Here is a 24,573-nt window from a genome sequence, read left to right on the forward strand (position 1 = left end):
AATCAAAATTTTTGCTCAGCCAGCAAGTGATAACTCTTGTGATACCTGAGTAGGGAGTGACCTCAATGGCTGCCATTCAGTAAAATTAGGTGTAGTTCCTTCATCATTTCAGAAGCACTCTTGATTTTCCCTGTAGTTTTTATTAAGTATATATCCCTTATAATTAATTACTTAGTTTGGTCAGTTTTTGAACATTAAGGAAATTGAATCATGCTCGACATAATCTTCGGTCTTCCTTTTTTTGCTAGTCTTGGTTCTGTACATCTTTTAATGTGTGTAGCTGTAGTTCATTGACAGCATATGCCACGATTTATTTATCACTTCCTTGGATCATTGCTTCTTTTTATGTTCTTGTTATTGACAATAATGCTGATGTGAATATTCATGCAAGTATTCAAGAATTCCTTTAGTATGGGAATCTTACTTTTTAAATAGTACGGTGAATTAATAGGACACATAATATTATTACAGCACATGCTTCATATATACCAAATTTAGAAAACACAGCAACGCCATATCCTATAGCAGTGAACTCGAGATTGACTGGTAACTCATGGAGGAGAGGTGGTATTCTAGTAACATCTTGATGGGATCAGCCTTGCTATGATGCCAGTCAGTCAATGCCAGTTATCTATATTCCAAGACCTGTGAACTCATGCAGTATCTTTTCTTTCGTAAACTGAATCATGAATACTATAATGACCACATTTTGGAGGAACTCTACTTGTGAATACAATCCTTCCTCAGAGAATGTCATTTGAAATTTTCTAGTCATTTTGTTAAATTTAGAAAATTGTAAAGTTTAGTCAGTTACCAGGTATAAACTGAGGTGACTTCTTTCCCAAGTGGCATATTCAAAACCTTTTAATTTGGATTTTGCATTTGAGTCCTGGATCTCTGGAGTCCCAGTGCTGTAATGAATGTGGATACTTTCTTGTGACATGGCTCATATACTCTCTTGTGTGTGTACATGCATATTATGTGAGCACACACATTAAGTTCTGAGCTGCACCAAATGCTACCACCAACTCTAGATGCAGAAGGGAAGGGTTTTAGGAAGGGCTCATCCTCTAATTTCACATGTGTTCCATCTGGAAAATCAACTTGATCTGAAGCTGGCCATGCCCACTGCCACTACCATAAGCTACTCCCTAGAATGCTCTATCTATCTTTTCCAGACCTTGAAAACTTCTATTCCTTTATAGACATTAGAAACTTCTTTATTTTTATAATACGTTTTTCGGTAGCAATGGAGATGTTGCTAGTGTTCTATTTCCTGCTGTTGTTCTCTTACTCATTTTTGGGAGGGAGATTCAGCTGAGTGTTTAACTGTTCAACCTGTTAGAACTTTTCTAACACTTATAGGACTAGTACTGGTTACAGGTTCAGAATGTTCTGTTTCCTTTTTCCGCCACTTTGTTTTGTGGTCCAGGAATTTGCTTTGACAGTATACTTCTCTAGATTTTTTTTTGTCTTATGACAGTTAAAAATTAAATGAGTACTGTATCTGTCAAAACGAAGTGCTTTTCAAACGTATCTTGTCCAACTTTACCTCCTGAAGTTGAATAACCCTGTCTAAGATATATACTCCTGCAGAGCATGTAACTGAGGCAGGGACTCAATATATTATTGCTTGCTGACCATTCTTGTTTACTGTGTTTCATCTTTTCTGTGCCTTCTCTTATTCCACTTCTCATCTAACTTCTCAAACAGAACCCCTAATGACTAAGCAGCACCTATCTTGACCTATTACAAATTATGTCAACTTAGTGAATACCAATTTATGAGTTGGTTTTAAGGAGTTTTAAGAATTCTATGCCAGTCTTCCTGGTGTTTTCCTCTCAATCCTGTTCAGATTTTCGCATGTGAATTGGTCTAATAAACTAAGTCTTGAAGAGGTAGTTTTCCAATAGTGTTACTCTACCTTTGGATCTCCTCACACCCTCCATGGAGATGCAAATATATTTTCTCCCAAGAAGATAGTTTAGTCTCCTTATGCAACCTTGCCTTTCTTCTTCTGTTAAATTTATTTGGGTGTAAGTAACTTTCTGGTTTAATAACAAAACTTTTTGTTCTAAAACCTATTTAAAGAAAAGTTTAAGCTGGACATACCTTCTCTTTTACTTATATTTAGCTTACCCATTAAGATCACAACCTATCTCTTAAGAACAATCTTTCTCTTCTTCTAGGTCAGGCTATGTTTCTTTTTATTTTTCGTCCATAATCCCATATTTATGGTCAGACTGAAGCACATTTTAAAAAGTATTGCAGAGTTTCTCTTAGATTTTCTTCTTTTTTAAAGCTTTTATTTATTTATTTATTTGAGAGAGATAGAGAGAGATAAACAGCATGAGAGGGGAGAGGGTCAGAGAGAGAAGCAGGCTCCCCGCTGAGCCGGGAGCCCGATGTGGGACTTGATCCCAGGACTTCCAGACCATGACCTGAGCCGAAGGCAGTCGCTTAACCAACTGAGCCACCCAGGCGCCCTGTCTTAGATTTTCTGAGTAAACTTCTCTTAGAGTATTCTTAAAAAAGCTTTAAAAAAAAAAAAATTCCAAAGTTCACTGTATCTGTTTTCTTTTTTCTCCTTTCTTCCTTCCTTCCTTCCTTCCTTCCTTCCTTCCTTCCTTCCTTCCTTCCTTCCTTCCTTTCTTTCTTTCTTTCTTTCTTTCTCTTTCTTTCTTTCTTTCTTTCTTTCTTTCTTTCTTTCTTTCTCTCTCTCTCTCTCTCTCTCTCTCTCTCTTTCTTTCTTTTTCTCTATTGAGAGAATATGTGAGTGGGAGGTTGGGGGTGGGGAGGGGCAGAGGGAGAGGGAGAAAGAGAATCTTATGCAGACTCTGGGCTCGATCTCAGAACTCTGAGTCCATGACCGGACCTGAAACTAAGAGTCAGTTGCTCAACCAACTAAGCCACCCGCGTGCCCCTGTTTGAGCATTTTAGATCATAGTGGAAGATCAAAAGTTTTATCACATCTCTTTAAACCAAATAAAATAGTACATAAACATTGTAAGTGCTCAGAGGGACAGCTACAGACATTTCTAAAACATAACAAAGGAAGGATATCAGAAAAGGTGTTCCTCATTTAATTCTTAGACTGACTCAATGAGCCTATACTCTGGCTACCTGGATAGTAAACCTGACTGTGCCCCCATTGCTGTTTGAACTTGGGCAGGTTAATAAAACTTTCTTCATCAGTTTTGTCATTGTAAATAGAGATAAGTGTAGTACTTTATTATTCAGGTTCTGGTGAGTATTAAATGTTTACGGGATTAAGTAATTTGCCCAATGATAGTCAAAGAAAAAGTTAGGTTCTGAAACCCAGTTTGGATGAAATCAGAATGGAAGTTTTAATCACTGCATGGTTTTTGCCAGCTGGTTGAGATAGATAGACTTTGTAGGGAAGATCTGTTCTCTGGGTAACTAGTTGTCAGTCATGGTGCAAATCAACATATTAATCTTTGGTAAGGGGAACACTGGTTATTTCACAAGGAGATGCCTGTGCAAGCTTCATTTTGGTCAGGTTGCTGAAGCTCTCTTTCTTTGTGACTTATCTCCATATTTGTCATATAGTGAAATATTTCATTTTTTACCTTTCATTAGGCCACATGAAGAAAAGTATCAAATAATGTTAAGGGCACAGACTATGGAGCTAGATTGCTGGGGTGCAACCCTGCCTCTGTCATTTACTTAGCTGTGTGACCAGAAGAGTGTTTAACAACTCTGTGCTTTAGTATTCTTTCTATAAAATGGAGATGATGATAAGTGCATGTACCTCCTAAGGCTGTTATAATATCGAATGAATTGGTGTATATAATAGAGCAGGGCCTGGCCCACGGTGAGCCTTATGTAAGTGACAAGATGAACAAATATGTACCCCACTCTGATGAAAGTTCCTTTTGTTGATACAAGTTTTTTTTTAAAGATTTTATTTATTTATTTGACAGAGAGAGAAACAGCAAGAGTGGGAACACAAGCAGGGGGAGTGGAAGAGAGAGAAGCAGGCTCCCTGCAATGTGGGGCTCGATCCCAGGACCCCAGGATCATGACCTGAGCTTAAGACAGATGCTTAACAAGTGAGCCAACCAGGTGCCCCATGTGGATGCAATTGTTATCAAATCTAGTTCCTTAAGCCACTTTTCAAAAAAAACTAGTGATAGCCATTTGAAGTCTGAGAATCAGAATTACATTTCCTTCATTTAAGCTTATTATTATCCAAGACAACTTAATTCCCAGACTTAGGCACAGGGAAAGCAAGTACACTAAGACAACAAAATGCTTTTTTTCCCCCCCAAGATGGATCTGAAATCTTTTTACATTATTTTTTTAATGTATCATGAATAAGGAAAACACACAACAAATAGAACTGGTTCTGTTTACCATGCTATCCCCTTGTTAAAAATAGGAACTAGAAAAATTATCTCCTCAGGAATCACTCAAGAAAACAGTAGGTTAATGTTGCAAATATTCTTTGAAGCAATTTCCATGCTTCATCACCTGCTATCTGAGACACCATAAACACCAACTAACTGAAAATTGTTTGTATCTCATTTAGGTTTTATAAATCAGTTTTTATAACACTGTCTGCTAGACTAGCTGTGAGCACCAAGAGCTTCAGTGATTTTTCTCCATGTACCTAGTTTCTCCGAACATCTGCCTTTGTACTTTATTCTATTGAAATAAAAGGCATTTCATTTTCAAGAAACTACTCCATGGAATGGTAAAAAGTGGATATTCATCCCCACCAAATGTATTCTCAAATATATAAAACAAATGAACACATTTTTCCCATATTATTTTTCATATAGTATGGTTTCAAGCATATAGTATGGTTTCATACAATATGGTTTTCATATAGTATGGTTTCTGATAATGAGACTCACTCACAGTGAAAATCCACTCTAGACATCCAAATATAAGATTTGAACACATCTCAAGGTGCAATGTTAGACATGGGAGAGTGTGGCCAGCTGAAAAACTAGCAGAAGGTGGAATCACCTAGTGAAACTTGGCATACAGTCAAATTTTTGAGGGATTTACTATGGCATCTTTACCAAATGGAACTAAATGCAGGGTAGGGGTGGGCAGGCAGGATAAATCACAAGTAGTTGGTAACAAGGAAACAAACTGGGAAGATGAGGATGTGGTCAATTTAACTAAAAGTGTCAGAATCAAATTTAGGTCCTAGAAAATGGTATTTCAGGCTTAGTGCTTTGGCAGAGCTTAAACAATCAAAAATAAGGTTTTTTGTTTGTTTTTTGTTTTTTTGCAAGACTATTGAACTTAGGGACTTACTTTTTCTGAGTGCAGTGGAGAAGGATCTTGTGAGATATTTCTAACGGGTTTTACCCACCTTTCTAGATTAGAATAAAAGTGATGTGGTTTTTATAGTTGTTAACTCTAAGATACATGTTTGGAGAGTTTACCTTTCTTCCATGGTGCTGTGGATAAAGCTGGAATTTTGTGAAACAGAGCGCTTGAAGTGTAAAGGTGGTGGGTTCGGGAGTAGACAACACTGGTACGGTGAGTACTAAAAACTAAGCATGCCAAAGTGACTGATTCAAGACGTATTTATTTAGTACCTCCAAAGTGCTAAATTCTAGACTCTAGAATTACAGGTATGCAACAGTAATTATGACAGACAAAAGGAATGCAGTGGACTTTCTGGTGGTAGACAGAAACTGACTCTTACAAAAGTACACAGTATCCTTATGAAATATACCCACAGAAAACCCCTTTACTATGTCCTCCCAGTTACTTAGTGTTTAAGATTGTTCAAAGTGGGGGAGGAGGGGTGGATTAGGTTGCTGCTATCATTGATCCCACCAAGCAAAAGGAGTAAGCAAGCAGGAGCCATGTGAGCCCAGAAAAAAGTATTGATGTTGACAACTTGGAAAATTGTATCTATAGCACTAGCATCTCAGAGCATGTTCGTATAATTAGTTCATGTAATTAGTTCATGGCTCTATGTACAAACCCTTATTATAACATTTGCCATGCCTGGTGATTATTTATTTACTTCAGTTTTCACTAGTTAACATGAACCTTTTAAAAGCAAAATTGAGTCTTAGTCATATTTGTTTCTAATTCATAATTTCTTGCTGAATGGGTGAATGAATATATAGATATTATTCTAACATGAGATAAGACAGGAAAAAAAACTAGAAAGCATATTGAAATATGTTGTAGCCAATTATTCCTATATCAAACTACATTTACTAGTACAGGCAATCACATTCACTTTCAACATGAGCAGCTTTGATTCACAGGGCTGTAAATGTACGACTTATGTGAAAGTCTTTCCGTGGTTTAAATAAATTTGATGAACTTTGGTTTAAAACATCTTAACGCAAATTGCATCTCTACCTGTTAGGCACCATCTAATAGTTCTTTGTTGTTAATGTGCATATTGGATACTAAGAGGGGAGATGCAGTAATAATTTTTTTTCCACAAAATATCTGTGAAAGTGGCACTTGTTTCAAAGAAAAATTTAGGAATTGCCAACTTATATGTTGAAGTCATTGCTATAATAGCAAAGATTTTGTGTACACCAATAGCTACCATATATTTAATGAATTAGAGCTATTTAAACTAAACTGAAATAATATTGTAGAAAATATGTCAACCACCAGCAATTCTTCAAATTCAGTCATGCAGAGTTTTAAATAATAAAATTGATTATATATATATGTATATATAGGATACATACATACATATATATATTCCTCAACATCTGCATTAAAGATATATAGAATATACTTAGTTTTACTTGAATTTTTTGCCACCAATCCTGCTGCTCTGCTTTGTACTTCTAAGAACAAATCTGCTTTCCCTAAAACAAAACAAAACAAAACAAAACAAAACAAAACAAACAAAACAAAACAAAACATACAAACAAAATGTAAAAATGTTCTTCCAATCAGGAGTCATGTAGATAATTGCATGAATCACCTTTACAATTCATCATAAATTATTACTCATTTGATGAGCACAGTAATTTGGAAGGTTGAATTAAATAACTAAGCCCAACTGAGTTAAAATTCAAATTGAGAATGGTAGAACTCAGTATTTGTTCAAGAGAATTCTTAAGCTTAAAAAAATCTATTAAGTCAAAGAAATGTACCTAAGAGTTTAAATAGCAGGACCTTATTGACATACTACTGAATCAGGTAAATTACGTGGAAAACATAGACATTAGAAATCTGGAGGATGTTGATTGTTAATGTGACTATTAATGTGAGGAGGAGAGTAGTTGCATTATATAGACTTCTGTAATCAATTAGCCTGTGTTTTATCTTCTCAGAAAAAAAGTCAAGGCATAATTGAAACCTAAAAAGAGCTCATCAAACCTACTCTTAATTCTTATGAGGGCAATTTACCGAGTTAGAGGAATCCCAAAATATATATTTATTCTATATGAATGAAGTTTTGGGTGATAAGCAGTAAGACTCAAGGTGCGGAATAGCATGTGTGCTGTTTCAATGTCTTCTTTCAGTTCAAGGTCATGACTGGAAAGGGAAGAGGATGTGGACTGTGAGCAGCTGACTACACTGATGGTGTTAAAGAATAGGTTATTGTTTATGGCACCAAAGAAATGGGCTCTTAGGAAGGTCATACCACATCTCAGATCAAGGTTTATCTAAACTGATGAGCCCTCATTAAAGCACAAACACTGTCCTAGGTATCTTTATAGGAATATCTTATTTAATTATTTTAACAATCCTGTAAAAAAGTGTGTCTTAAGATCTCCTGTTTATTGATAAGGTAAATGAAGTTTAGAAAAATTATCTAAATTAATAAAACTCAAGAAAAGTGGGATCAGAAAACAAACTCTGGCCTGTAACATAGCTGCTTTCCTCTGAAGGATCTGAAGTATGCATTTGGCAGGTGACTTTCCACTTACATAACGTGTTTTTATTCATTCATGCATTCACATTTTTATTCATATTTATTTATTCATTTAACAAACACCCTCTGAGGTTCTCTGAGCATGAGACTATGCAGAGGGTGGAGAGAGAAGCATCAGTGGGAACAGTGTCCTGAAGGGCTTAACTGAAAGGAAAAGATAAATTATTTGAATAAAAGGATAAAAATGGACATCATTTGGAATAACTGGATGACATAGACAGAGGTACAATTATGCTCAGTAATTATCAGGAAGAAACTAAAGAAAGAATAACAATAGAATTGATTTCTTGTCTCTGTATACCAGTATAATGAGTATGTGTAACATAAAAAAGAAACTTGAAATTCTAGCAAATGTAGTTGAATATAATCCCACAGGCACATTATTTGAAGTACATACTTTGATCAGAAGAAACGAATAGGAGTGAAAAGAGTTGACACTCTTAAGAGACATATCCAAATGGAAACTTAAGAGTCTAAATGTAAAAGCTTCATGGTACATATTTATATGAGAAGAGAAGGAGGAACAGGTACAATGTTCTTGCATGTCTGCCATATTTTTTAAAACTGACTAACATTATGGGTGAGGTTCTTTGATCTAAAATGTTTAAGAAAACTTATACATAAATAAAAGCTACATTTCTCTAACTCCATCACTATATACAAATCTTGTTTCTACCCTTTCTTTCCTTCTTTATTAGAATTCAAAGAAGAAAATTATATATTCAATTAACTATATATGTTTAGGTTACTATTCACAACCCAAAATGTTAAGCTTCTAATCTCAACATTCTGCTTAAATGACTCTTCCTAAGGCAATAATGAAGGCCAAATTTCTGTTTCATCATCTTGGAACACTCTGAAGAACATTTTGCATTTCTGACCCTTTGATCCTTTGTTCTTGGCTCCTTGCTCCTACATCTCTTAAGTGTCTCAGCCAATTTTTCTTACTGCACATTTGGTGCCTGTTGCAGAAGTGTTGGTGTTCTTCTAAGTATCCATTATTGGTCATACTTTTGTGTCCTCCTTTTCTCCCATGCTTCATCTATCACTAAAACACTGATAAATTACAAATCTTCATCTCCAGTTTAACTTTCTTTTGAACTCCAAATCTATATATCTAGTTGGTTACTAAAATTGCCACCTAGAGAAGCTACAGGATTCAAAACTCAATACATTAAAATTTTACTATCCATATTCCTTTACTACCTCTTCAAATTGCTTCATTTTAGTTAAGGGCATCATCACCCTATTACAAAATCTTCACTGCCTTATCTTCAAAGTTTTAGCTAACTACCAAAGTCTTGCTATTATCAAACCCTTCAGTTTTGGTCTTAAATTGTGTCTTCAAATATTGGTCATATCTCTTTCCATCACATACCTCAGAGCCCAGCTACATAGAATTTATTGCCACTTATGTTGTTATATATACTCTGTTTCATATTCAGAATATCTATTCACCCCAGTTAAAACCTTCTTTCATTCTCCCTGAAAGAGCCGGCAACTTTCACTACTGAGGTGACTCCCTATGTTTTTACCTTAATATCCATTTCTTTCTACTAAAGTTATTTTATCTTATTTTGAGAGAAGTCCATGTAAATGCTCTTAGATTTCTATTAATCTCCAACAAAATCAATTTAGAAACAAAAGTAGTACTAGAGATAAAATGGAACCACTTAATAAGTTTCTATTGGACAGAACGATATAAAATTTCTAAATTTGTATGTATTCCTTAAGTTAACCTAATGAAAACAAATAAAAATAATTATGAATCTAAAAGGAAAGAAAAAAAAAAAAACTCAAAATTATGGTGGGAGATTATAGTATCTTCCAGCATCATTAACACATTTATTTTTTATTTATTTATTTTTTTAAAAGATTTTATTTATTTATTCATGAGAGACAGAGAGAGAGAGAGAGGCAGAGGGAGAAGCAGGCTCCCAAGGAGCAGGGAGCCTGACGTGGGACTCGATCCCAGGATGCTAGGATCATGACCTGAGCCGAAGGCAGACGCTTAATCTGAGCCACCCAGGTGCCCATCATTAACACATTTAATATAATTTATGTCTATGGAGCCATGCACACAATTGCAGAATATATATTGCTTTCAGATGCACACAGAACATTTGTAAAAGTTGACCACATGCTGAATTACAAAGCAAGTTTCAATACTTTGTAGGATTTATATTATATAGCTTAAGTGCTTTGTGCACAAATTAATTTGAACTAGAAAATCTCCAGATATTAGGAAAATTAAAATACATATTTTTGGAATGCTTTTGAGAAAAAATTCAACTTGAAGACACAAATGAATAAAAGTTAAAGTGCAATGTAACCAAACTAAAGCCAATGTTAGATGAAAGTGTGTTTTAAATACATATATAAGAAAAGAATAAGGCAGAAAATCAGTTACAAACATCTATCCTCAGAAGTTGGGAGAAAATCATACATTTAACTCAAACATAGATGAAGAGGAGAAATAATGAAAATCAAGGGGTAATATAATGAAAAATATTACTATGTACATTGTACCAAACATACAATAGAGAAGAGCAACAAACCAAAATTGGTTCTTTGAATAAACTGATAAAAGTGGGAGATATTGATGTGACTGACCAAGTTAAAAAAAAAATGAGAGGGGAAGGGCGGAGCAAGATGGCGGAGGAGTAGGAGACCTGGATTTCATCTCCTCTCAGGAATTCAGCTGGATAGGGATCAAACCATTCTGAACACCTACAAACTCAACAGGAGATCGAAGAAAAGAATAGCAACAACTCTCTCATCAGAAAAGCGACCACTTTCTGGAAGATAGGACGTGCGGAGAAGTGAATCCGAGGCGATATTAGGGAGGATATATGGCAGGGGAGGGGCCTCCGTCGGCCGCTTCAGCCAGCCAAGACCAAGTTTACTGATCAATGAGAATGGCAGAACTCCAGCGCTAGGGGAATACTGCACATAGAATTCATGGCTTTTTTACCATGATTCTTTAGTCTTTCAAAGTTAATTTTTTTTAACTGTCTTTTTTTTCTTTTTTGAATTTTTCTTTTTCCCTTTTTCAACCAACATCTTATCAATCCCTTTTTTAAAAAAACATTTTTATTTTTCATTTTTAGAGTCATATTCTATCCCTTCATAGTAGTTACCCATGTTTTTGGCATATATATATAAGTTGTTCTCTCGTTAAAATTTTGAGATAGTTTCTTCTAACAGACTAAAATATACCCTAAATCTCTAGTATATGTTTTTTTTCTACTCCTCTGCCTGATCACATTCTCTCCCTTTTTTTTCTTTTTTCTTTTTTTAAATCCTCTTCTTTCTTTTTTCAAACAACTTCTTATCAATTCCTTTTAAAAAATTTTTTATACTTTCCATCTTTACAGTCATATTCCATCCCTTCATCATATCAACCCTTATTTTTGTACATAAATAAGTTTTTCTTTCTTTAAAATTTTGGGAGGCACTTTCTTCTAACAGACCAAAATACACCCCAAATCTAGTGTGTGGCACTGATCTATATACCAGCCTGATCATATTTGATCACATTCTGGTTTTGCTTGTTGTTGTTGTTTTCTTTTATTTGTTTTTGTTTGTTTTTATCTTTATCTTCTTCTTTTTCTTTTTTTTTCTTTTTCTTTTTTCTCTCTTTCCGTTTCTTTTTCCACTGCTTCAGGTCTTTTCTGATTTGTATAGAGTATATTTTCTGGGGACGTGGTTACTCTGCTAGCATTCTGTTCTCTCATTAATCTATTCTCTGCACAAAATGATGAGACAGAAAAAATCACCTCAACAAAAAGAACAAGAGGTAGTACCAACTGCCAGGGACCTACTCAATACAGACATTAGTACGATGTCAGATCTAGAGTTCAGAATCATCACTTTAAAGATACTAGCTGGGCTTGAAAAAAATATGGAAGTTATTAGAGAAACCCTTTCTGGAGAAGTAAAAGAACTAAAATCTAACCAAGTTGAAATCAAAAAGGCTATTAATGAGGTGCAATCAAAAATGGAGCGCTAACTGCTAGGATAAATGGGGCAGAAGAGAGAATCAGTAATATAGAAGACCAAATGATGGAAAATAAGGAAGCTGAGAAAAAGAGAGATAAACAACTACTGGATCACGAGGGCAGAATTCGAGAGATAAGCAATACCATAAAACAAAACAACATTAGAATAATTGGGATCCCAGAAGAAGAAGAAAGAGAGAGAGGGGCAGAAGGTATAATGGAGCAAATTATAGCGGAAAACTTCCCTAATTTGGGGAAGGAAACAGGCATGAAAATCCAGGAAGCACAGAGAACCCCTCTCAAAATCAATAAAAATAGGTCAACACCCCGACATCTAATAGTAAAACTTACGAGTCTCATAGACAAAGAGAAAATCCTGACAGCAGCTCGGGAGAAGAGATATGTAACCTACAAGGGTAGAAACATTAGATTGGCAACAGACCTATCCACAGAGACCTGGCAGGCCAGAAAGGACCGGCAGGATATATTCAGAGCACTAAATGAGAAAAATATGCAGCCAAGAATACTCTATCCAGCTAGACTCTCATTGAAAATTGAAGGAGAGATAAAAAACTTCCAAGACAAAAACTAAAGGAATTTGCAAACACAAAACTAGCCCTACAAGAAATCTTGAAGGGGTCCTCTAAGCAAAGAGAGACCCTAAAAGCAACATAGACCAGAAAGGAACACAGACAATATATGGTAACAGTCACATTACAGGCAATACAATGGCACTAAATTCCTATCTTTCAATAGTTACCCTGTATGTAAATAGGCTCAATGCCCCAATCAAAAGACACAGGCTATCAGACTGGATTAAAAAACAAGACCCATCGATATGTTGTCTGTAAGAGACTCATTTTAGAACCAAAGACACCCCCAGATTGAAAGTGAGGGGGTGGAAAACCATTTACCATGCTAATGGACACCAAAAGAAAGCTGGGGTGGCAATCCTTATATCAGACAAATTAGATTTTAAACCAAAGACTGTAATAAGAGATGAGGAAGGACATTATATCCTACTTAAAGGGTCTATCCAACAAGAAGATCTAACAATTGTAAATATCTATGCTCCTAACATGGGAGCAGCCCATTATAGAAGGCAACTAATAACAAAAGCAAAAAAAACACATCGACAACAATACAATAATAGTGGGGGACTTTAACACCCCCCTCACTGAAATGGACAGATCGTCTAAGCAAAAGATCAACAAGGATATAAAGACTTTAAATGACACACTGGACCAAATGGACTTCACAGACATATTCAGAACATTCTATCCCAAAGCAACAGAATACACATTCTTCTCTAGTCCCCATGGAACATTCTCCAGAATCGATCACATCCTAGGTCATAAAACAGGTCTCAACCGGTACCAAAATATTGGGGTCATTCACTGCCTATTTTCAGACCACAATGCTTTGAAACTAGAACTCAATCACAAGAGGAAAGTCGGAAAGAACTCAAATACATGGAGGCTAAAGAGCATCCTACTGAAGAATGAATGGGTCAACCAGGAAATTAAAGAAGAATTAAAAAAATACATGGAAACCAATGAAAATGAAAACACAACTATTCAAAATCTTTGGGATGCAGCAAAGGCAGTCCTAAGAGGAAAGTATATAGCAATACAAGCCTTTCTCAAGAAACAAGAAAGGTCTCACGTACACAACCTAACCCTACACCTAAAGGAGCTGGAGAAAGAACAGCAAATAAAGCCTAAACCCAGCAGGAGAAGAGAAATAATAAAGATCGGAGCAGAAATCAATGAAATAGAAACTAAAAGAACAGTAGAACAGATCAACGAAACTAGGAGCTGGTTCTTTGAAAGAATTAACAAGATTGATAAACCCCTGGCCAGACTTATCAAAAAGAGAAGAGAAAGGACCCAAATCAACAAAATCATGAATGAAAGAGGAGAGATCACAACCCACACCAAAGAAATACAAACAATTATAAGAACATATTATGAGCAACTCTATGCCAGCAAATTAGATAACCTGGAAGAAATGGATGCATTCGTAGAGATGTATCAACTACCAAAACTGAACCAGGAAGAAATAGAAAACCTGAACAGACCTATAACCACTAAGGAAATTGAAGCAGTCATCACAAATCTCCCAACAAACAAAAGCCCAGGGCCAGATGGCTTCCCAGGGGAATTCTACCAAACATTTCAAGAAGAATTAATACCTATTGTTCTGAAACTGTTCTGAAAAATAGAAATGGAAGGAAAACTTCCAAACTCATTCTATGAGGCCAGCATTCCCTTGATCCCAAAACCAGACAAAGACCCCATCAAAAAGGAGAATTACAGACCAATATCCCTGATGAACATGGATGCAAAAATTCTCACTAAAATATTAGCCAATAGGATCCAACAGTACATTAAAAGGATTATTCACCACGACCAAGTGGGATTTATCCCTGGGCTGCAAGGTTGGTTCAACATCTGCAAATCAATCAATGTGATACAATACATTAACAAAAGAAAGACCAAGAATCATATGAAAAAGCCATCTATGAAAAACCTACAGTGAATATCATTCTCAAAGGGGAAAAACTGAGAGCTTTCCCCCTAAGGTCAGGAACACAGCCGGGATGTCCACTATCACCACTGCTATTCAACATAGTATTAGAATTCCTAGCCACAGCAATCAGACAACAAAAAGAAATAAAAGGCATCCAAATCGGCAAAGAAGAAATCAAACTCTCCCTCTTTGCAGATGATATGATACTTTATGTGGAAAACCCCAAAGACTCCACCCCAAAACTGCTAGAACTCATACAGGAATTCAGTAAAGTGGCAGGATATAAAACCAATTCACAGAAGTCAGTGGCATTCCTATACACCAACAACAAGACAGAAGAAAGAGAAATTAAGGAGTCGATCCCATTTACAATTGTACCCAAAACCATAAGATACCTAGGAATAAATCTAACCAAAGAGACAAAGAATCTGTACTCAGAAAACTATAAAATGCTCATGAAAGAAATTGAGGAAGACACAAAGAAATGGAAAAACGTTCCATGCTCATGGACTGGAAGAACAAATATTGTGAAGATGTCAATGCTACCTAGAATAATCTACACATTCAATGCAATCCCCATCAAAACAACATCCACTTTTTCTAAGAAATTGAACAAATAATCCTAAAATTTGTATGGAACCAGAAAAGACCCCGCATAGCTAGAGGAATGTTGAAAAAGAAAAGCAAAGCTGGCCGCATCACAATTCTGGACTTCCAGCTCTATTACAAAGCTGTCATCATCAAGACAGCATGGTACTGGCACAAAAACAGACACATAGATCAATGGAACAGAATAGAGAGCCCAGAAATGGGCCCTCAACTCTATGGTCAACTAATCTTCGACAAAGCAGGAAAGAATGTCCAGTGGAAAAAAGACAGTCTCTTCAACAAATGGTGTTGGGAAAATTGGACAGCCACATGCAGAAGAATGAAACTGGACCATTTCCTTACACCACACACAAAAATAGACTCCAAATGGTTGAAAGACCTCAACGTGACACAGGAGTCCATCAAAATCCTAAAGGAGAACACAGGCAGCAACCTCTTTGACCTCAGCTGAGCAACTTCTTCCTAGAAACATCGCCAAAGGCAAGGGAAGCAAGGGCAAAAATGAACTATTGGGACTTCATCAAGATAAAAAGCTTTTGCAAAGCAAAGGAAACAGTCAACAAGCCCAAAAGACAACCGACAGAATGGGAGAAGATATTTGCAAATGGCATATAGATAAAGGGCTAGTATCCAAAATCTATAAAGAACTCATCAAACTCAACACCCAAAGAACAAAGAATCCAATCAAGAAATGGGCAGAAGACATGAACAGACATTTTTCCAAAGAAGACATCCACATGGCCAACAGACACATGAAAAAGTGCTCAATATCGGTCGGGATCAGGGAAATGCAAATCAAAACCTCTATGAGATACCACCTCACACCAGTCAGAATGGCTAAATTTAACAAGTCAGGAAACGACAGATGTTGGCGGGAATGCGGAGAAAGGGGAACCCTCCTACACTGTTGGTGGGAATGCAAGCTGGTGCAGTCACTCTGGAAAACAGTATGGAGGTTCCTCAAAAAGTTGAAAATAGAGCTACCGTATGATCTAGCAATTGCCCTACTCTGTAGGTATTTACCCCAAAGATACAAAAGTAGGGATCCGAAGGGGTACGTGCACCCCGATGTTTATAGCAGCAATGTCCACAATAGCCAAACTGTGGAAAGAGCCAAGATGTCCATCGACACATGAATAGATAAAGAAGAAGTGGTATATATATACAATGGAATATTATGCAGCCATCAAAAGGAATGAGATCTTGCCATTTGCCACACATGGATGGAACTGAAGGGTATTATGTTGAGCGAATTAAGTGAAACAGAGAAAGACATGTATCATATGATCTCACTAATATGAGGAATTCTTTTTTTTTTTTTTTAAAGATTTTTTATTTATTTGAGAGAGAGAGAATGAGAGACAGAGAGCATGAGAGGGAGGAGGGACAGAGGGAGAAGCAGACTCCTTGCTGAGCATGGAGCCCGATGCGGGACTCGATCCCGGGACTCCAGGATCATGACCTGAGCCGAAGGCAGTCGCTTAACCAACTGAGCCACCCAGGCGCCCTGATACAAGGAATTCTTAATCGCAGGAAACAAACTGAGGGTTGCTGGAGTGGGGGATGGGGTGGGAGGGATGGGGTGACTAGGTGATAGACACTTGGGAGGGTATGTGCTCTGGTAAGTGCTGTGAATCATGCAAGACTGTTTAATCTCAGATCTGTACCTCTGAAACAAATAATGCATTATATGTTAAGAAAAAAAAAAGAAGAAGAAGAAGGTAGGAGGAGGGGAAGAATGAAGGGGGGGAAATCGGAGGGGTAGACGAACCATGAGAGACGATGGACTCTGAAAAACAAACTGAGGGTTCTAGAGGGGAGGGGGGTGGGAGGATGGGTTAGCCTGGTGTTGGGTATTGAGGAGGGCACATTCTGCATGGAGCACTGGGTGTTCTGTACAAACAATGGATCATGGAACACTACATCTAAAACTAATGATGTAATCTATGGGGATTAACATAAGAATAAAAAAAAATGAGAGGTGTCAAAAATAACTTATAGTTGGAATAAAAAGTCAAATCTCTATAAATTCTGAAGATATTAAAAAGAGATTGAGAAGCTGTTCAAAATTTTTTTTTAACTTGAAATTTTGAATGCAGTAAATTTTTAGTAAAATACAGTTTAAAACTGACAAGATAAAGAACAAGACAATCTAAATAACTTTATACTTATTAAAGAAATGTAATGACTAATCAAAAACCTGTATAAACTAAAACTCTTAGTAGACAGATACAGAAAAATCTTTCTTAATATGATAAAGTATATCTACCTAACACCTCTGACAGATACTGTACTTAATAGTAAAATTTCCCTTTGAGATCAAGAGATGGATGCCCAGTATCATCTTTTCTATTGACTGTTGTCCTGGTAGTCCTAGGAAGTGCAAAAATGCAAAATATACACAGACATGCATGTACACATGCCTGTATGCATAAATGCAAACATACATGTATACATATAAACATACGTTTTTAAAGTTCAAGGATTAAATGGAACATATGAAACCCATTATTTGTATATGATGTGAGAATGCAGCTAGTAAATTGAAAAGAACATACAGTTAAATTGTCAATTTTAATGTATGATTCTACCTAGGTTACTCAATGTAAGGTCAATTAAAAATCAATTGCATTTCTATATACAAATGATAAATAGCAAATAAAAATACTACATCTAATAAAATAAAAATGACAAATAGATAAAACCAGTAAAGTGAAATTGTAATAAATTCTGATTTTGACATATTTAAAATACTGAAACTTAAAATAAAGTGTTTTAATATATCAGTTTATTTTAAATATGTTCAACTATTTTCATGTTATAGAAATATTAACCACTAAAAATTAGTGAAAGTAAAAAAATGAAATAAAAATAAAGACACTTGGTTGATGGGAATGCAAAATGGTGGAGTCACTCCCAAAAACAGTATGGAGGTTCCTTAAAAAGTTAAAAATAGAACTACCCTATGATCCAGCAATTGCACTACTAGGTATTTACCCAAAGAATACAAAAAGACTAATTCAAAGGGATACATGCATCCTGATGTTTATAGCAGCATTATCTACAATAGCCAAATTATGGAAACAGCCCAAGTGTCCATCAACAGAAGAATGGATAAAGAAGTTGTGATATATATATATGTATATACACACACATACACAGAGGACAGCCCAAGTGTCCATTGACTGAAGAATGCATAAAGAAGAAGTGATATGTTTTATACACACACACACACAGACACACACACACAGAATGGAATGTTACTCAGCCATAAAAAGAATGAAATCTAGTCATTCGCAACGATGTGGTTGGAGCTAGGGAGTATTACGCTAAGCAAAATAAATCAGTCAGAGAAAGCAAATACCATATGATTTCACTCATATGTGGAATTCCAAAAACAAAACAAACAAGCGAAGGGGTTGGGGGAAGAGAGGGGCAAATCAAGAAACAGACTTTTTTTTTTTTTTTTTAATATTTTATTTATTTATTTGAGACAGAGAGAATGAGAGACAGAAGGATCAGAGGGAGAAGCAGACTCCCTGCTGAGCAGGGAGCCCGATGCGGGACTCGATCCCGGGACTCCAGGATCATGACCTGAGCCGAAGGCAGTCGCTTAACCAACTGAGCCACCCAGGCGCCCCAAGAAACAGACTCTTAATTATAGAGACAAAACTAATGGTTACCAGAGGGGAGGAGGAGAGAGGTGATGTGGGAAATGGGAAATGGGGATTAAGGAGTGCATGTGTTTGTGATGAGTGCCGAGTGATGTATGGAAGTGTTGAATCACTATTTTGTACACATGAAACTAATATTACACTGTATGTTAACTAACTGGAATTTAAATAATAACATTTAAAAAATCAAATAGAAATGCATCTACTGAATGGTATAAAACCTTTACATAGAAAGTTCTACATTATTGAGATAAATTAACTAAAACAACAGAATGAAAAGGCAATCCATGGAATGGAAGAAAATGTTCTCAAATCACATATCTGATAAAGAATTAATGTCCATGGGGCTCCTGGGTGGCTCAGTTGGTAAAGCATCTGCCTTTGGCTCAGGTCATGATCTCAGGGCCCTGGGATAGAGCCCCAAATCGGGCTCTCTGCTCAGCAGGGGTGTCTGCTTGTCCTTCTCCCTCAGCCCCTGCTTGTGTGCTCTCTCTCTCACTCACTCTCTCTCTGTCAAATAAATAAATAAAATCTTAAAAAAAAGAATTAATGCCCAGAATGTAAAAAGAGTAGTGAGAATGCAACAATAAAAAGACAAACAGTCCAATTAAAAAGTGGACAAAGGATTTGAATAGTTATTTCTCCAAAGTTCTACAAATAGCCAGTAACCACATAAAAAAAGTATTCAACATCATTAGTCATAAGGAAAAGCAAATCAAAACCACAGTGAGATAGCATGACCCTCCTTGTCTATAATGGTCATAATTTGTTTTTTAGTGGAAAACAATAAGTGTTGAAAAGTATGTGGAGAAATAGTAACCCTCATACATTGCTGGTAGGAATGTAAAATGGTGTACTCAGTGTGGAAAACGATTTGGCAGTTTCTCAGTTAATCATAAAATTATCATATAGCCCAGGAACTCCACTCCTAAATATATACCCAAGAGGACTGAAAACATATTTTTACACAATAACCTGTACATAAATGTTTATAATAGCATTGTTCATAATAGCCAGAAAGTGAAAACAGCCAAACTATCTCTCTGTTAATGAATGAATACTAAAATATGCCATAGCCATTCAATGGAATATTATTAAGCAATAAAAAGGTAGGGAATGCTGCTATGTGCTACAATATAGCTAGACTTTGAAAACATTATGCTAAGTGAAATAAGCTAGACAAAAATGTCCATATAATTCCATTTGTATGAAATACTCAAAATAGTCAAATCCATAGAGATAGATTAGAAACTGCCCAGAAAGGAGGATAAGGGAGAACTGGGATTGGTTGTTGATAGGGTTTCCTTTTGAGATGTGGAAATGTTCTGGAATTAGTGGTGATGCTTTTGTAATGCTGTGAACATACCACAAACCACTAAATTGTATAATTTAAAATTATGAATTTTATGTAATGTGAATTATATTTAAAAAATTTTAACAAACTCTTAAGGAATGGTAGAAGTGCCTGGTCTACCAGATACCAAGGTATATTATAACATTACATTATGTGAAATGGTGTGATGTAGACATATAGTTAAATGCAATTCATTGACATCTAGAATAAAGCCAAGCATCTATGGGCACTTAACTTATGACAAAACTAGCATTGTAGAGCAGTAAGAAAAGTTAAGATATTTTCAATAAATTTGTTGGATCAATTTGTAAAATAATGAAATTGTTCCCCAACTCACAATGAGCAAACATTAATTTCAGATAGTTTTTTTTTAATTATATGCGAGATACAAAAGAATCATAACATAACAAAACTTTTAGGACAAAATAGAGAATATATGTGATCATTTTGTGTAATAAACAGGACACAAAAATAAATAAAAATAGATTGTTAAATTTGACTGTAGTAAAATTAAGAATTAATGTTCAACAAAAGTCACAATAAGTGAGTAGAAGGGTGAGCCATGAATGGGAAATGTACTTTCACCACATATAGCCAGCAAAGGGCTCATAACTAGAAGACATAAAACATTTCTACAAATTAATATGGAGAAGACAATCCACAGAAAATGGAAAGAAATTGAAAATATCTACTTAGTGTATATAAGCAAACACATACATACATGACTAATACATGAAAATGCACTGAAACTCATTAATAATCAAGGAAATGTAAAATTATATTCTACTACACAGTAAACTAATGACTTAAATCAAGCAGAATAACCATTTTCAGGTGAATTTGTGAAACAATGGCAACTCTCATACATTATTTGGCAAGATCTTCTAAAGTAGAACATATGCACATTTTCTGATATAGTAATTTACTCCTAGGAAATATCCAACATAAATGCATGTTTTAAAAGGATGCTCAGAGAATTATTCATAATAACTAAAAAGTATAAATTATATATCTGCCAAAAGAGGATTGAATATATTGATCGTGTAATATTTGTGCAACGGAATATTACAGAGTAATGCAAATTAATGACAGCTACGAGCCACAAGACAGGTGGATTTCACAAGTGTGGTGCTAAGGGAAAGAAACTAGAAACACATAGAAGAAAATGTAGGTTTTTTTTTTAATTATATAAAGTTCAAAACTAAGCCAAGATAAAACTGTAGGATGAACAAAAACTCTGGAAACATAAACAGATATATATCATACATAGTTTATTGAGATTACAATACACAATGCGTTCAACGACAGTACATGATCTTTTCAAAGGGCTGACCCTCTCTGGCAATGCAGAAGGCATATATCCTGCATATTTATGATGAATGTGTGGTGTCCGTGCTGCACTTCCACAAGTTCCCGCATTTGCATCTGTGTTGCCTCTGATGGTTTGTATTTTCATGAACCTGTGCTTCAACATAACCCACAAGAAATAATCAAGTGGGTTCAAACTGTGTGTGTGTGTGTCTGTGTGTATGCTGTGTACATATATGTCTGTCTATACTTTGTGTATGTATTTGTGTGTATGCTGTGTGTATAAGTAAGTGAATATATATTATGCATATATGCTGTGTGTATGTCTGCGTGTATGTGTGTATGTACATATTCACACTGTGACCAAAAGCCATGGGCTTCTAGTGTCAGCCATGTTTTTGTTCTTGATCTGTGTGGTGATTACATGAGTGTTTACTTTGTGATAATTTATTGAGCTTTATGCATTTGTACTTTTGCAAGGTTCTTGTGTGGTTTTCAACTGACAACAAATAAATAACTTAAAATATGAAAAGGAATGAAAATTGGCTCTTAGACTTGGGACTAAGATCCTAGAACAGAAGCTTCCAGGAGACAGTATCCACTTTACACCTGTGAAGACAGGCTAAGGAATTCAAAGAGCTCTCACAATACAACAAAATCCATTACTTGCTCCTCTCAAGTGAAGTGCTGGTCTTCTCAACTGATTCTAGGTCCTAGAGAAGGAATTTTTAATCGACTCATTCTAGGTGATTTGTTATGTTAGTGATCCAGCATTATAGATATAATTCTGACCAGAGAACCTAATTTAAATGCTCTGAGAACAAGAGGGAAGTCACATACTCAATACATACAAAACCCTAGACATAGTGTCAATTCTTTTTCTTCGTTTATTTTATTTTCCATTCTCTTTCAAAGGAAGATATGTGTTTCAACACTCAAAAAATACGTAATTTCAAACTTGATTCCCAAGGCAAAAAGAGAAGGTGATCGTCAAATGTTTAAAAAAAAAAAACAAAAAACCTTTATTTTATAATAATAATGGTTAGAAGTTCAATATTTCTGCTCAAACACAGAGAAAGGCAGGCATATTTACAAAAGGCCTCCCAATGTTTGCCATTGCCTTTACACAAGACAACATTTATAAAACCTCTGCATCCCGTGGCAGGTGCTAGGTCTTCTCTTGGGGATTTCTGCTGTTCAGATATTGTCTTTCATTTGAACTTCAAAAACCTTTAAAAAATAGAAGCTGCATTTCAATATAATTTGGAAATTAAAACTCTTACTTTTATCATTATAATATCGTCCATGGATTTACTTTTCAAAAATGAATCAAAGCCCAAACTAATTGCTGTCTGATAGCTAGCAAAGGCAGAAAAATTGGAAAAGCTTTTAAAAATGAAGCACTGGTTTGCCTCACCCACAGGAAAATTGAATGCAAGTAATAAATAATCTCAAGTACATTTAATAATGATATTCCCCTCTTCCACTGAGAACTTAAAGTATAAACCTGAATAACTATTACGGTCACCTGAGTAATTGGAAATATGGTTTTAGGAGCAAGACTGTATTCCTTTTCTTTGTTTTAATGGCATAATGGGAAATCAAATAAACATATTAATTTAAGTGAAAAACATTTTCACCTATGAAAATGATTTCCTAAAGTATTCTCAACAGTCTGTAATACTGTGATGATTTTGTAGAATAATAAAAATTATTGTATGTGTATTTTATTTATTTTTAATTTAATTTTATTATGTTATGTTAGTCACCATACATCATTAGTTTTTTTTTTATTTTATTATGTTATGTTAATCACCATATATTACATCATTAGTTTTTTTTTTTTTTTTAAGATTTTATTTATTTATTTGACAGAGAGAGACACAGCAAGAGAGGGAACACAAGCAGGGGGAGTGGGAGAGGGAGAAGCAGGTTTCCTGCGGGGCAGACAGCTTGATGCAGGGCTCAATCCCAGGACCCTGGGATCATGACCTGAGCCGAAGGCAGACACTTTAATGACTGAACCACCCAGGTGCCCCACATCATTAGTTTTTGATGTAGTGATCCACCATTCATTGTTTTCATATAACACCCAGTGGTGGGGGGTGGCAGGGATGGGGTGGCTGGGTGATAGATACTGGGGAGGGTATGTGCTATGGTGAGCGCTGTGAATTGTGTAAGACTGTTGAATCACAGACCTTACCTCTAAAACAAATAATACATTATATGTTAAAAAAGAAAGGAAGAAGATAGTAGGAAGGGAAGAATGAAGCGGGGGAGTTGGGGGGGGAGACGAACCATGAGAGACGATGGACTCTGAAAAACAAACAGGGTTCTAGAGGGGAGGGGGGTGGGGGATGGGTTAACCTGGTGATGGGTATTAAGGAGGACACGTTCTGCATGGAGCACTGGGTGTTATACGCAAACAATGAATCATGGAACACTACATAAAAAACTAATGATATAATGTATGGTGATTAAAATAACATAATAATAAAAAATAAATAAATCATTTCCAGAGTTCCAAAACAAAACAAAACACTCAGTGTTTTTCAAACAAACAAACAAACAAACAAAAAAAACACTCTTTTGAGAAGTGTCTCTTCATGTCTTCTGCCCATTTTTTGACTTATTTGTTTTTTGGGTGTTGAGTTTGAGAAGTTCTTTATAGATCTTGGAAATCAGCGCTTTGTCTATATAGTGTCATTTGCAAATATCTTCTCCCATTCTGTGCGTTGCCTCTTGTTTTGTTGACTATTTCCTTTGCTGTGCAGAAGTTTTTTATCTTGATGAAGTCCCAAAAGTTCATTTTTGCTTTTGTTTATTTTTTAAAAGAAAACTGACCCATCTCCCCCCCCACCCCCCCTTCTTCTTCTTATTAGGCTTGGATTCCTGGATCATCTGGTGACTTCAAGTATCTGGTAAGACATTTTATTAATGTAGTATTATCAATATTTTTGTTTTATTTGCCAAAAATATTTGGAGGATATGTTTGTTTTTGCTTTTGTTATTTTCCTCTCTCAGGCTTAATCCTTTTTCTTAATTCTCCCCTCATTTCCATCATCTGCGGTTGAATCTCAGAAGGCAAATAGAAGGTCAGTTACATCTTAGCACATGTAAAATGATAGATAAGTCCAGATACTACTTCCAGATTCAACTTCATGGGTCAGGAAATTATTCCAAAGAGTG

The 24,573-nt window shown here is 35.6% G+C and overlaps 1 long non-coding RNA gene across 1 annotated transcript in view; it reads left to right on the forward strand.

The window, feature by feature from the left end:
* LOC117999073 overlaps positions 1–24,292 on the forward strand; it is a 663,845-nt gene extending 639,553 nt beyond the window's left edge. The window contains exon 5 of the long non-coding RNA XR_004676203.1: positions 24,267–24,292. This is a non-coding gene — a long non-coding RNA (uncharacterized LOC117999073). The remainder of the gene's footprint in view (positions 1–24,266) is intronic.
* Positions 24,293–24,573: the final 281 nt, after the last annotated feature.

This window comes from Mirounga leonina, unplaced genomic scaffold (genome assembly GCF_011800145.1).
Source record: "Mirounga leonina isolate KUSES-001 unplaced genomic scaffold, KU_Mleo_1.0 Mir_447, whole genome shotgun sequence".
Lineage (NCBI taxonomy): Eukaryota > Metazoa > Chordata > Mammalia > Carnivora > Phocidae > Mirounga > Mirounga leonina.